Source organism: Oncorhynchus tshawytscha, linkage group LG15 (assembly GCF_018296145.1).
Source record: "Oncorhynchus tshawytscha isolate Ot180627B linkage group LG15, Otsh_v2.0, whole genome shotgun sequence".
In the NCBI taxonomy this organism is placed as follows: domain Eukaryota; kingdom Metazoa; phylum Chordata; class Actinopteri; order Salmoniformes; family Salmonidae; genus Oncorhynchus; species Oncorhynchus tshawytscha.
In genome coordinates this window covers 19,250,193-19,265,190 of record NC_056443.1, presented here as the reverse complement: position 1 = coordinate 19,265,190, position 14,998 = coordinate 19,250,193, and the positions used below count along the sequence as shown (strand labels likewise).

At 41.8% G+C, this 14,998-nt stretch overlaps 1 protein-coding gene across 2 annotated transcripts in view; it reads left to right on the top strand.

The window, feature by feature from the left end:
* Positions 1 to 5,107: 5,107 nt before the first annotated feature.
* arhgef40 (Rho guanine nucleotide exchange factor (GEF) 40) overlaps positions 5,108 to 14,998 on the top strand; it is a 37,336-nt gene continuing 27,445 nt past the window's right edge. Inside the window, exon 1 of one of the 2 annotated variants that reach the window (XM_024373421.2) lies at positions 5,108 to 5,427. The gene's annotated coding sequence lies outside the window, so the exon portion shown is untranslated. The remainder of the gene's footprint in view (positions 5,428 to 14,998) is intronic. The other variant, XM_042298242.1, reaches the window with a different exon arrangement.

Here is a 14,998-nt window from a genome sequence, read left to right as displayed (position 1 = left end):
ATCCGTGACAGTATGAACTAAAAATTGTCAAAGACTCCGATCACCCTAGTCATAGACTGTTCTCTCTGCTACTGCACAGCAAGCGGTTCTGAAGCGCCAAGTCCAGGTCCAAAAGGCCTCTTAACAGCTTCTGCACCCGAGCCATAAGATTGCTGAACAATTAATCAAATGGTTACCCGGACTATTTGCATTGACCCCCCCTCCCCCTTTTTTTACTCTGCTGCTACTCGCTGTTCATTATCTATGCATAGTCACTTTACCCCTTCCTACATGTACATATTACCTCAATTACCTCGACTAACCTGTATCCCCGCACATTGACTTGGTACCCCCTCTATATAACCTCGTTATTGTTACTCTTTTATTTTTTTTAACCTTAGTTTATTCAGTAAATATTTTCTTAACTCTTATTTTTCTTACCTGCATTGTTGATTAAGGCCTTGTAAGTAAACATTTTACGTTAAGGTCTACCTACACATGTTGTATTAGCGCATGGGACCAATAAGATTTGATTTGAACATATCTGTTTGATTTATAGAGATAACACCTATACCCATTTGTAGCAGACAGATGGAAGCTGTTCCTATCACATTTTGAATGTAGTAGCTCAAACCATTTCTGAGAAATTGACAAAAATGCAAAAAGTGTTACAACCATCCCCGGTCTCCCCTAGTACATACAATTTCCAGTAGCACACTAACTCATGCACTCACCTAATAATGATGATGACGGTGATGGCCTTGGCAATAGTCTATCTCAAGACGAGCTACTTTGAAAAACAGTGCTGCTGTTTGCAAAAAAAATGAGTTGTTGGTTCTACAGACAGATTAGTCTGCTCTTTTAAGCAGTAGGCATTTGCTTTCCAAACTGCACGTTTTCCCGCTACTGTATATTAACAATTTGCAAAAGGCAAACAGACAACCATAGAAATATCATCTATAGATGGCAGTACTCATTCAGGTCAGGACTGGCAGCCATTGCTAGTGTACCAATCAGTTTAATAGTCCAATTGCCAGGGTAAGAGGTTCCAAAACCCTTCTATGGAACACATGTCTATGGCCACAATGCAACAGGCTGTATATGGGGTGTGCATGCTGGCCAGCCTTCCTAATGGAGGGCAACCCGTAACTGCCAAAATAAAGGAAAACCTTGAGTAAATGAGGGATACAAATATGTCATGATGTGGTTTATTTTTCCTTGCATGGTTTAGGTCCCCTTGTAGAATCTATGCCAAGGCACATTGAAGATGTTCTGGCAGCTCGTGGTGGCCAAACACCCTCTTAAGACATTATCTTGCTGTTTTCTTTATTTAGGCAGTTGCCTGTATTTACTTGTGTTCAGATTTAATACAAAGTTATTTTTTTAAATGAATGATCCTCTGTGGCTAAATTATGTTCTCTGGTGTATTTTGAACATTGAGTGCAGACTCATGTGTTTGGATGAAATATATATCACATATATATATTTTCCATTTTTGTTTTGTGGGGGGCTCTTGGGCCCCCTACGGGTTTGGGCCCTAACTCGGACTCATACAATTGACCAGTCAAATGTATTTATTACGCAGTTGTTATTTTTTTATTTATCATAAGCAATAGACATTAAACCGGTGGAAATCTGTCCTTTGGTCTGCAGAGTCCAAATGTGAGATTTTTGGTTCCAACCACCGTGTCTTTGTGAGACGCAGAGTAGGGGAATGAATGATCTCGGCATGTGTAGTTCCCACCGTGAAGCATGGAGGAGGAGGTGTGATGGTGTTTTGCTGGTGACACTGTCTGTGATTTATTTAGAATTCAAGACACACCTGGTCACCACAGCATTCTGCAGTGAAATCCCTTCCCATCTGGTTTGCACTTAGTGAGGGGGACCATCATTTGTTTTTCAACAGGACAATGACCCAACACACCTACAGGCTGTGTAAGGGCAATTTGACCAAGAAGGGGAGTGATGGAGTGCTACATCAGATGACCTGGCCTCCACAATCACCCGAACCTCAACCCAATTGGGATGGTTTGGGATGAGTTGGACCTCAGAGCGAAGGGAAAGCAGCCAACAAGTGCTGGAGGAAGACTGTTGGAAAAGAATGCCAGGTGAAGCTGGTTGATAAATAAAATCCAAATAACTTCACAGATCTTCAACACTGTTGAAGGAAACACTGTATCTCATGCTTGTTCAATGAACCATAAACAATTAATGAACATGCACCTGTGGAATGTTCGTTAAGACACTAACAGCTTGCAGACGGTAGGCAATTAATGTCACAGTTATGAAAACGTAGGACACTAAAGAGGCCTTTCTACTGACTCTGAAAAACACCAAAAAGAAGGGTCCCTGCTCATCTGAGTGAATGTGCCTTAGGCATACTGCAAGGAGGCTTGAGGACTGCAGATGTGGCCAGGGCAATAAATTGCAATGTCCGTACTGTGAGACGCCGAAGACAGCGCTAAAGGGAGACAGGATGGACAGCTTATCGTCCTCGCTGTGGAAGACCAAGTGTAACAACACCTGCACAGAATCGGTACATCTGAACATCACACCTGCGGGACAGGTACAGAATGACAACAACAACTGCCCGAGTTACACCAGCAATGCACAATCCCTCCATCAATGCTCAGACTGTCCGCAATAGGCTGAGAGAGAATGGACTGAGGGCTTGTAGGCCTGTTGTAAGGCTGGTCCTCACCAGACATCAGCGGCAACAACGTCACCTATGGGCACAAACCCACCGTCACTGGACCAGATAGAACTGGCAAAAGTGCTCTTTACTGACGAGTCGTGGTTTTGTCTCACCAGGGGTGATGATTGGATTCGTGTTTATAATCGAAGGAATGAGCGTTACACCGAGGCCTGTACTCTGGAGCGGGATCGATTTGGAGGTGGAGGGTCCATCATGGTCTGGGGCGGTGTGTCACAACATCATCGGACTGATCTTGTTGTCATTGCAGACAATCTCAACGCTGTGCGTTACAGGGAAGACATCCTCCTCCCTCATGTGGTACCCTTACTGCAGGCTCATCCTGACATGACCATCCAGCATGACAATGCCACCAGCCATACTGCTTGTTCTGTGTGTGATTTCCTGCAAGATAGGAATGTCAGTATTCTGCTATGGCCAGCGAAGAGCCCAGATCTCAATCCCATTGAGCACGGAAGTTTACATACACTGGGGGTTGGAGTCATTAAAACTCGTTTTTCAACCACTCCACAAATTTCTTGTTAACAAACTATAGTTTTGGCAAGCCGGTTAGGACCTTTACTTTGTGCATGACACAAGTCATTTTTCCAATAATTGTTTACAGACAGATTATTTCACTTATAATTCACTGTATGATAATTCCAGTGGGTCAGAAGTTTACATACAGTAAGTTGACTGTGCCTTTAAACAGCTTGGAAAATTCCAGAAATTATTTTATGGCTTTAGAAGCTTCTGATAGGCTAAGGTGTATGTATACTTCCAACTTCAACTGTATATATAATATATACTGTATATATTTCCTAAAACATTTTTTTTAAAACATTTTTGTTGTTGTTTTTTTGCTACCTCTTGGTCCAAGGGGCTTCAGCCCCAGTAATTAATCCCCCCTGCATTAATCCATTAATCCGGCAGTGCATATTCCCATTCTCATTCTCATTCATTCATAACAACATTGTATTGTAAACCTTGTATACAAAATAATCTCTTTTCAAAATAATTGATTTGGATGTTGAGGTATCAGCAAGTGGCGCAGTGCATTCAGAAAGTATTCAGACGCCTTTACTTTTTTCCCAGCATTTTGTTACATTACAGCCTTGTTCTAAAATGGATTATACTTTTTCTTCCTCATCAATATACACACATTACCCGATAATGACAAAGCAAAAACTGTTATTTAGAATTTTAAAAAATATATGAAATAAAAAACGGAAATCTCATATTTACATAAGTATTCAGACCCTTTACTCAGTACTTTGTTGAAACACCTTTGACAGCCATTATTGCCTTGAGTCTTCTTGGGTATGACGCTACAAGCTTGGCACACCTGTATTTGGGGATTTTCTACCGTTCTTCTCTGCAGATCCTCTCAAGCTCTGTCAGGTTGGATGGGGAGCGTTGCTGTGCAGCTATTTTCAGGTCTCTCCCAGAGATGATCGATCGGGTTCAAGTCCAGGCTCTGGCTGTGCCACTCAAGGACATTCAGAGACTTGTCCCGAAGCCGCTCCTGCGTTGTCTTGGCTGTGTGTTAGGGTCGTTATCCTGTTGGAAGTTTAACCTTCGCCCCAGTCTGAGGTCCTGAGTGCTCTGGAGCAGGTTCATGTGAAGGAAATGTTTTTTCCCCTCATCAATCTACACACATTACCCCGCAATTACCCCATAATTACCCCATAATGACAAAGCAAAAAACATTTATTTTTGATTTTTTTATATATATTAAATAAAAAACTGAAATATCATATTTACTTCAGTATTCAGACCCTTTACTCAGTACTTTGTTAAAGCACCTTTGACAGTGATTAATAACCCATTCAGCACTAGAATACATTTTTGGCTGCTTGGTTATTAAACTCGGTTAACTAAAATCTCGCGTAATCGGTCATTACCTGGCCAATATGGGTTCGCTATTTTACACTAGGTCTACAGTGTAAGTATATAATCTATCCTGGATATTAAAGATAATTTTGTATAAGGAATAAGAGGTACAATCCCTGTATGAAAAGACAACACGATTCCCTGTGAAATAAATACAAAACATCCTACCTGCGTGGTCTTAAAGTTTGTAACATTTACCATCTACGAGAACTTTGAATGCATGCTTTATGATAAAGTTTCAAAGTGTGCGTGTAATTCCTACGCCTATAAACCAAGAAAATGAAGGTTAATTTAACGAGCAAACATCAAATGCGCTAATCATGGTATAAAATTAGCATCAATAAACATAATGTAATTACTTGTGGGTGGAGTGACAACGTTCGATTGTTTATTCATTTCTTTAACGCTGGAGGAAAAAAATGGAAAGTTTGAGTGGAGCCCCGGCGGTTGAAAGTCAGACTGTAGCTCTCTTGTTAACTGTGTGAGGCGCACGGAGAGAGGGAGGAGAGGGAGGGGTGTGTGACCAACATTAGGAGACAGGGAGGGGGAAAAAATTGTACACGCTTGCCTTGCAGAATCGGAAATAACGGCAGAGGCGGAGATTGACGGGGAAGACCGTGCGACGCCAATCATATTGTTTTCTCTTGCATGTTGTCTGTGAAACAAAAGTTCTCAGTCACAACCGACAACACACTACCCGACCACGTTGCGGGACTACAACGGATTTAACGGGCCATTGGAATAGGGGAATATTCTTGCGTGGAGACATTTATATAGTCTCTATAGCAGTGGATGGTTGGAGGAAGCGGGTCCAGGAAAGTCACAGACGACAATGTAGGCAGCCCAGCCGGAGTCATATCATGGTAAGTCCCTTCTGTTCTGCAGACTGTAGCCTAGGTATGTAGAAACAGGCGGCCATAGTTTCCTGCCCGGCCTGCTTTTATACCCGAAACAACTATAATGGAAAATATTGCAGTTTTAACGAAATGATAAAGCAAGTAAAATCATATACTATTTGATGTTATAGGCCTATAGACCATAGAGTAGTGGCTATAGGTTATTCTTGCTATTGTCCTAGACATAGCCTATCTATCAGTATAATCACGACTTTGTTAATGGAACGTTGCAGGCTAGTTTATAGGCCACTATGTAGTTTAGACATTGCAATAAAGAGTTTAACTTTAACTTGCCGCCTCTCTTTACAGATATGTGCTCGTTTCCCCCTTAAACAAACATGGAAATTCCCTAACAGCAAACTAGCCTGTCGCGTTGAATTTAATGCGCCCTCCTCTTTGAATAGCCTGTCGACGTTCAGCATAGATGCAATATTTAGGTATAGGAATTTAAATGTAGGTTTTTATCTCAGTGTGTAGGCTATTGCATACGCATTGACACGGCGTTAAAGCTGAATGCTACATATTAGGGCTAAATGGTGATGGTAGGAAAGTCTTCTCCATGTTTTCATCATTATGTCTATTTCGAGACTGGATCATTGAGTCACCGAGACCTCTCTGTATAACAATACCACTACTGTTCTTCTTTTGACACCCAGACTTCAATTGTTACCACTATTTTTGACAGACTGACAGAGACAGGGCGAGACAGAGAGAGGGTGGGGGGGGGGTGGAGTGGAGACAGACAGACATAGAGAGAGATAAACAGGCTCACAAGAGAGAGAGAAACGGAGAGGGAGAGCGAGATGGACAGAATTAGCTCTTTTACGGTTTCTCCCGCTGTGGACTGGGTGGAGCCGCCTGGCAACTGTGAGACAGAGACAGACAGAAAGAGTGAGTGAGAGAGGAGAGAACGAGAGAGAGGGAGAAAGAGAGAGGGGAAGGGGGTGGGGACTTTTAAGAGAACTTGGAGAGTAGCGACAGTGGTTTGGGTGATGACGCATTTTCCACATTGGACCTGAAATAAAGAAAGAGAGGGAGTGAGAAAGAACGAACAAGGGATGGAGGGAATGCAGGGGAGTGAGAACATGAGTAGAGGGATTTTATTTCTCTGTTTATGAAGAGGCAGAGTTTGGAGGAGAGATGGAGAGGGGGATGGAAACACCACTTGCGCCACTAAACCTCAACTTGATCTATTTCTCTCTTTTTTTCTGTCATTCTTCTTTCTCTCTTTCTCTTTCTGTCTTTCTCTCTCACACAAATGCATACGTGCAAAATCACATGTGATATTACATGCAAACGGGACACTGATGCAAGCATACAAATACACACACACACACACACATGCAACTGATGCAAGCGTACACACACACACACACACACACACACACACACACACACACACACACACACACACACACACACACACACACACACACACACACACACACACACACTCACACACACACACACACACACACACTGAGAGTAATTCTCAGTGCCAGACGGCATTCCATTGCCTTGTCTCTAGTTATTTTGAAACACTTAGGGGACATGCCAGGCTGACCAATCAAGGCAAGGGGGATAATCACAAGACAAACTGTGGTGAAAGGCTGAGATGAGGCAAAGACAGGGATGAGGAGGAGAGGTGACAGAATGAGAATGATTATTGAGATGCGAATCCAACATATCAATGATTCATTTGTAGACAAACTGGAATGAAAGCCAGACTAAGTCAGTGGCCCGAAAGACACATCTCCTTCAAATGTTGACATTTAGTTACATTGACAACCAAACACAATTCAATAGCACTTTTGCAGTGCAGTAAATAGCCTATTAACTATTAACAAATTAACAAATGATATGTAGGATTAACATCTCCAACTAAACCCAAAATAAAAATGAAAGAATAGGATTAAGCCAGTGGATCAGATGAATCCACCCAAGCCTTAGATATCCTGTAAATGTTGATATTCAATATGACTTTTGTAATACCGTAAGTAAATAGCCTAAAGTTAAGGCTATCTCACAAACTATATAACAGTATTTATTCAACCGTAAAATGAGTAACACATCCACGGCCACATTCTGACATTAGCCTACTGTAACTATAAATGTCTTCTTATGTTATCATAGAAAGCGTTCCTGTTCAAGATAACATGCAAATGAGGCAGGTCCGCGGAGATGTTCATAATTGCTATAATCATCTGTGCAGAATCTCGAACTGCATTGATCATTTGCACTATGTACTTTTAATGTAATCTCATCTGCAATCCAGGTAATTTGGTTGTGCTATTAGATGAAGCACAGTGATAACACATTAAGTTGTTGTGTTAAGACAAAATATCTGACATTGTTTTTTTTCCACTGGAATGTGGCTGTGCTTTCAAATAGTTGAAAGGATAGTGATAAAACACTGAGAATCCTGCAAACGTCTTGCTGTCTTTTTGAGTGGGTGAATGAAGGTTGTAATCGCGTTTGCAAATGTCTCAACCAAATATTACCCAGATTTCCACGTTGAAATGGCGTGGTGTGCCCAGTGGGTTTCCCTCTCATGGTTTTTGTTATTTAGGGGGATTCGGGAGAGGAAATCAGTATCTTTATAGACTGCCTTCCATCTCACTCTCACTCCCTCCCTTTTCTATCTCCCTCGCTTCATCCCTCTCGCTCTCTACATCTGGTTCATATCACTATTGTTTCCCATCGATCTCTCCAAGTAGTTTAGCCTCCTCCTTCTCTCTCTCTTAGCCCCCATCTCTCTCTCTCTCTCTCTCTCTCTCTCTCTCTCTCGCTTCGTCTCTCCACCTCTGACTTTTCCTCTGCACTCTTTTATCTCCCCCTCTCTCCCTTTTCTCTTTCTCTGCCAAGCATCTGTTTGGAGGGCTCCTCTAGCCTGTCTTCCGTTCCAGGGCTGTGTGCTGCATGCAGGAGAGAAAGGCAGGAAGTCTGACGGAAGAATGACATACCCGTGCCCTGACCATGCAGAGGCCTCCAGAATAATCACTACAGAGTACACACACACACACACACACACACACACACACACATATGGACACACGTATGCACAGTGTTGTGAAAAATTATTATTTTTCTTTATTTTTGCATATTTTGGACACTGAATGTTTGTATATCTTCACCCAAAACCTAATATTAGATAAAGGGAACCTGAGTGAAGAAATAACACAACATTTGGATCATTATTTTAATTATGTTATAAACAAAGTTACGCAACACCCAATACCCCTGTGTGAAAAAGTAATTTTCCCCTTACACTCAATAGTTAGAGTGACATGTCTAGCTGCACTGGCTGCGACCAAACACTTCCTGTTGTTGTTGATCATTTCAGGTGCTGCCACAACATTTCAATCGGGTATAGGTCTGGGCTTTGACTTCCTGGTGTGTTTCGGATCAGTGTCTTGCTGCATGATCCAGCTGTGCTCTAGCTTCTGCTCACGGATGGGTTGCCTGAATGCATGGTTCCTTCAGTGATGGCAAGTCGTCCAGGTTCTGAGGCTCGCCTAGCACTGCATTCCACAGTAAGAGCCTCATACCAACGGTCAAGCATGGTGGTGGTAGTGTGATGGTTTGCTGCCTCACCTGGACGACTTGACGTCATTGAGGGAACCATGAATGCTGCTCGGTATCAGTTGGTTCTGAAGGAGAATGTCAGGGCCATCCGTCCGTGAGCTGAAGCGCACCTGAGTCATGCATTTCTCCACAGCGATGTGAGTGAATGATCAACAACTACAGGAAGTGTTTTGTTGCGTTCATTGCAGCTAAAAGAGGCACAACCAGTTATTGAGTATAAGGAGGCAATTACTTTTTCACACATGGGCATTGGGTGTTGTATAACTTTGTTAATAAAATACAAATAATTATCCAAATGTTGTGTTATTTATTCACTCAGTTTCCCTTTATCTAATATTAGGTTTTGGGTGAAGATATACAAACATTCAGTGTAAAAAGATATGAAAAAATAGACAAAAACAGAAAGGGGGAAGTACTTTTTTCACAGCACATTATGCACACAGTCACACACACATACAAACACACACATGGACACACATATGCATGTATACACACACACACACACACACACACACACACTCACATTCACACCCTTGTATGCGCTAACCTGCCCTGGAGAACCAAAGCACAGACCAGACAAAACACATCTAGCCACTTAGTTAAGATGGAAAGCCTCACTCGGAGGGAACTATTTCCTTCTACATTTTACATTTACCCATAGAGTTCTGGTCAAAAGTAGTGCACTCTATGGATAATAGTTTGCCATTTGGGATGCAAGCAGAGACTCTGTTTCAGAGGAATGAGGTCATTAGTGCTGTACTTTGTATACCCTTTACTTTACTACAGGAAGTCACATAGCGATAAAGAATACATTTCCCAAGGTTAAATCTAGGCCCGAAATAGGTTCGCGTAACCAGAAACGTTTCAATAGGACGTGGCAATAGCATTAAACGTTACACATATGCGCACTAACATTCAACTGTACAGAGTATACATGTTTTGCTGTTGAGTCTGTGGAATGGATATTCATAGCATTCGGAAACCATAGTAAACAGTAGGCCTGCACTCTGCAATCTGTTGTACTGTAACTTGATAATGATCCATTTCTTTCTTTCGAAATATATCTCGTAGATCAGTGGTGCTAAAACATTGAATGTTGGATGTACATGAAACACAAGTAGGCAATACATCCGTCTGTTTTTGGTAGGGTTAGGGTTAATAATAACTTCATGAGGCTGTTTTCATACATAGTAGTGCTCACAACATTGAGATGAGACAAATATGGCGAGGCCTAGGGCTTAGAGCAGCGGTACTATGCAGAAGGACAGTGTTGCATCTAGAGGGAGTTGGTGAAGAAAGATGATTTGGCTTTAAAATAAAAAATGCACATAAAGTTACATGGACTCATTCTGTGTGAAATAATAGGAGTTGACAGCATTTGTTTGATGTCTACCGTTTCCTCTGTCCCCCGTACATACAACATCTGTATAAGTCCGTCAGTCAAGTATTGAATTTCAAGCACAGATTCAACTACAAAGACCAGGGAGCTTTTTTTGAAAGCCTCATAAAGAAGGGAAGTGATAGATGGGTAACGATAATGAATCAGACATTGAATATCTCTTTAAGCATGGTCAAGTTGAGAATTATGCTGAGGATTTTTTCCCCGGATGAAACTCAACGGGATGGAGCTAAGCACAGGTTATGTCCTAAAGGAAAAACTGCTTCAGTCTGCTTTACGCCAGACACTGGGAGAGGAATTCACCTTTCAGCAGGACAATAACCTACAACACAAGGCCAAAGCGGGAGTTGCTTACCAAGAAGACAGTGAACGTTCCTGAGTGGCCAAGTTACAGTTTTGACTTAAATGTTCTTGAAAATCGATGCCAAGAAGTAAAAATAGATGTCTAGCCATGTTTCCCAACACTTTGACAGAACTTGAAGGATTTTAAAAACAATAATGGGATAATATTTCACAATCCAGGTGGGCAAAGCTTTTAGAGACTTACCTAAGACGATTCACAGCTGCAATCGCTGCCAAAGGTGTCTCTAACATGCACTGACTCAGGGGGCGAATACTTATCCAGTCGAGGTATATTAGTGTTTCCATTCATCTTTAAAAAGTGTTAGAATTGTTCTTCCACTTTGACATGACAGAGTATTTTGTGTAGATTGTTGACAGAAAATGACAAGTAAATCCCTTTTAATCCTACATTGTTAACACAATAAAATGGGAAGAAGTCCAAGGGGGTGAATACTTACTGTGTACTTACTGATACTACTGCTCATTCAGCGATCCACCTTCACAGTGTGGAGTATGCCGATATTATGCAGATTATGCAGAGTGTGGAGTAAGTATGCAGATTATGCAGAGCGTGGAGTAAGTATGCAGATATTATGCAGATGATTCAGAACGTGGAGTAAGTATGCAGATATAATGCATATTATGCTGCACGTGGAGTAAGTATGCAGATGTTATGCAGATTTTGCAGAGTGTGGAGTAAGTATGCAGATATTATGCAGAGCGTGGGGTAAGTATGCAGATATTATGCAGATTGTGCAGAACATGGAGTAAGTATGCAGATATTTGGAATATGTAGCTAGAATGTACCGTATCTAAACTGGGACTGGCATTATTTGAATTGGGAGCTTACACTTATTTGAAGTGCACTTTTCAGGAGTAGTCAGCAGTAGGTCGTAGACACTGTACCCTTTTACAGCATTTATCTCTACTCAGAGCGCAACTGATTAGTGACTGATTTAACCTGGTCCCAGATCTGTTTGTACTGTCTTGCCAAGGCAATATTACAGCAAATGTCATGCAAAACAGCTCAAACAGATCTGGGATCAGGCTAGTGTTGATATATAATCAATCTTCAACCAATTACTCCTATAGACTCCCCAAGGTCATATTACAGATGATGCATGAACTATAGTTTTAGAGTAATCAATGGTTGGAATCACCTACAGTAAATAATTTGGCTCTGCAGCTTGAATAGTTAATTAGGGCTGTTTATCTTATTAAGTCCTGACCTGGGCTAAGTAGAATCATTCATGCCACTGACCCCGAACAACATCTGCTGACCTCTTAGTAAGATTCATTTCAAGTGTAGAAAAAGTTATTTTGTGTAAAACAGTTCGTACTGTGCTCTAGCTCTGTTCTCTCTCTATAGCTCTCTTTCTTATTCTGGTTCTCATCCTCTCTCTCTCTTCCTCTCTGTATCCTCTCTCTCTTTCTCTCCTGCTTTCTCGCTATCTCTCCCTCTCTTTCTCTCTCTCTGCCTCTCATTTGACTGTTAGTCCACTTCCAATTCTTTTGGCCACATTCTTTCACAGTTTGTTTTTCTTTCCCTCCCTCCATCCCCCCTTTTCCAATCTTTCCCCCCCTCTCTCTCCCAGAAACCCCCTCCCGGCCCTCTCTCCCCAGCCGTCCTTTTCTTTTTCCACACACTTGTTTTACCATTCCTCCTTTCTTTCTTTCTCTCTTTCTTTCTCAGTCTTTCTTTACCCATCAAAATAAGTATTTTCTAGAAGCTCGGCACAATATGCTTTCTGTGAGGGGGATCTCACCATAATTATTGTCAGATGACTGAGAGATTATGAGAGAGGGAGAAAGAAAGTAGTAGTGAATTGGGAGAGTATGGAGAAAGGAGGGGAAATGATGAAAGAAGAGCGGTAGAAGAGGAAACATGGAGAGAGGGAGGGAGGGAGGGAGGTAGGAAGAGAGAAAAAAAGGTTATGGGTCGCCATGCCGACAGTCCTGTATAAAAATAAACAGTGTGCTGCTAGCTCTCTATTCTGTCACCCTCCACCTCTCTGGCAGACCTATCGTGTGTGTGTGCATGTGCCTCTGTGTGCATGTGCGTGTATACGTGGATGAGTGTGCGAGTGCGTGTGTGCATGTGCCCGTGCGAGTGCGTGCGTGCGTGTGTGTGTGTGTGAGAGAGAGAGAGAGAGAGAATGAGCAAGACTGAGTTAGTGAATAGGAGTGGGAGCCCAATCTGTGCACTATATACAGTACTAGTCAAAATTTTGGACACACCTACTCATTCAAGGGTTTTTCTTTATTTGTACTATTTTCGACATTGTAAAATAATAGTGAAGACATCAAAACTATTAAATAACACATATGGAATCATGTAGCAACCAAAAAACTGTTAAACAAATCAAAATATATTTAATATTTTAGATTCTTCAAAGTAGCCAACCCCACACTCTTGGCATTCTCTCAACCAGTTTCACCTGAAATGCTTTTCCAACAGTCTTGAAGGAGTGCCCACATATGCTGAGCACTTGTTGACTGCTTTTCTTTCACTCTGCGGTCCGACCCATCCCAACCCATCTCAATTGGGTTGAGGTCGGGTGATTGTGGACGCCAGGTCATCTGATGCAGCACTCCATCACTCTCCTTCTTGGTCAAATAGCCCTTACACAGCCTGGAGGTGTGTTGGGTCATTGTCTAGTTGAAAAACAAATGATGGTCCCACTAAGCGCAAACCAGATGGGATGTAGTGTCACTGCAAAATGCTGTGGTAGCCATGCTGGTTAAGTGTGCCTTGAATTCTAAATAAATCACTGACAGTGTCACAGGCAAAGCACACCCACACCATCACACCTCCTCCTCCATGCTTCACGGTGGTAACCACACATGCAGGGATCATCCGTTCACCTACTCTGCGTCTCACAAAGACACAGCGGTTGGAACTAAAAATCTCAAATTTGGACTCATCAGACCAAAGGACAGATTTCCACCGGTCTAATGTCCATTGCTCGTGTTTCTTGGCCCAAGCAAGTCTCTTCTTATTATTGGTGTCCTTTAGTAGTGGTTTCTTTGCAGAAATTCGACCATGAAGGCCTGATTCACGCAGTCTCCTCTGAACAGTTGATGTTGAGATCTGTCTGTTTCTTGAACTCTTTTGAAGCATTTATTTGGACTGCAATGAGTCTGGTAACTCTAATGAACTTATCCTCTGCAGCAGCGGTAACTCTGGGTCTTCCTTTCCTGTGGCGGTCCTCATGAGAGCCAGATTCATCACAGCGCTTGATGTTTTTTGAGACTGCACTCAAAGATACTTTCAAAGTTCTTGAAATGTTCCTGATTGACTGACCTTCATGTCTAAAAACTGCTTTGGGACACGGGGCAGTATTTATCACGCCCGGATGAAAAGCCTGCCCAGAGTAAACTGCCAGCTACTCAGGCCCAGAAGGTAGGATATGTTAGTAGATTTGGATAGAAAATACTCTGAAGTTTCTAAAACTGTTTGAATGATGTCTGTGAGTATAACAGAACTCATATGGCAGGTGAAAACCTGAGAAAAATCCAACCAGGAAGTGGGAAATATGAAGTTTGTAGTTTTTCAAGTGATTGCCTATCCAATATACAGTGTAAATGGGGTCATATTGCACTTCCTAAGGCTTCCACTAGATGTCAACAGTCTTTAGAACTTTGTTTCAGGCTTCTATTGTGAAAGGAAAGCGAATAAGAGCTGTTTGAACCAGGGGTCTGGCAGAAAGCCGTGAGCACGAGCTCCGTTCCCTTTCATTTCTAAAGACAAAGGAATTGTCCGGTTGGAATATGATTAAAGATTTATGATAAAAACATCCTAAAGATTGATTGTATACATCGTTTGACATGTTTCTACGAACTGTAATGGAACTTTTTTTACTTTTCATCTGAACTTAGTGCCCACGATTGGTGAACCTAGCGCGTGAACAAAAAGGAGGTATTTGGACATAAAGATGAACTTTATCAAACAAATCAAACATTTATTGTGGAACTGGGATTCCTGGGAGTGCATTCCAATTTTTATTTTTATTTATTTCACCTTTATTTAACCAGGTAGGCTAGTTGAGAACAAGTTCTCATTTGCAATTGCGACCTGGCCAAGATAAAGCATAGCAATTCGACACATACAACGACACAGAGTTACACATGGAATAAACAAAACATACAGTCAATAATACAGTAGAACAAAAGAAAACAAAAAGTCTATATACAATGAGTGCAAATAAGGTA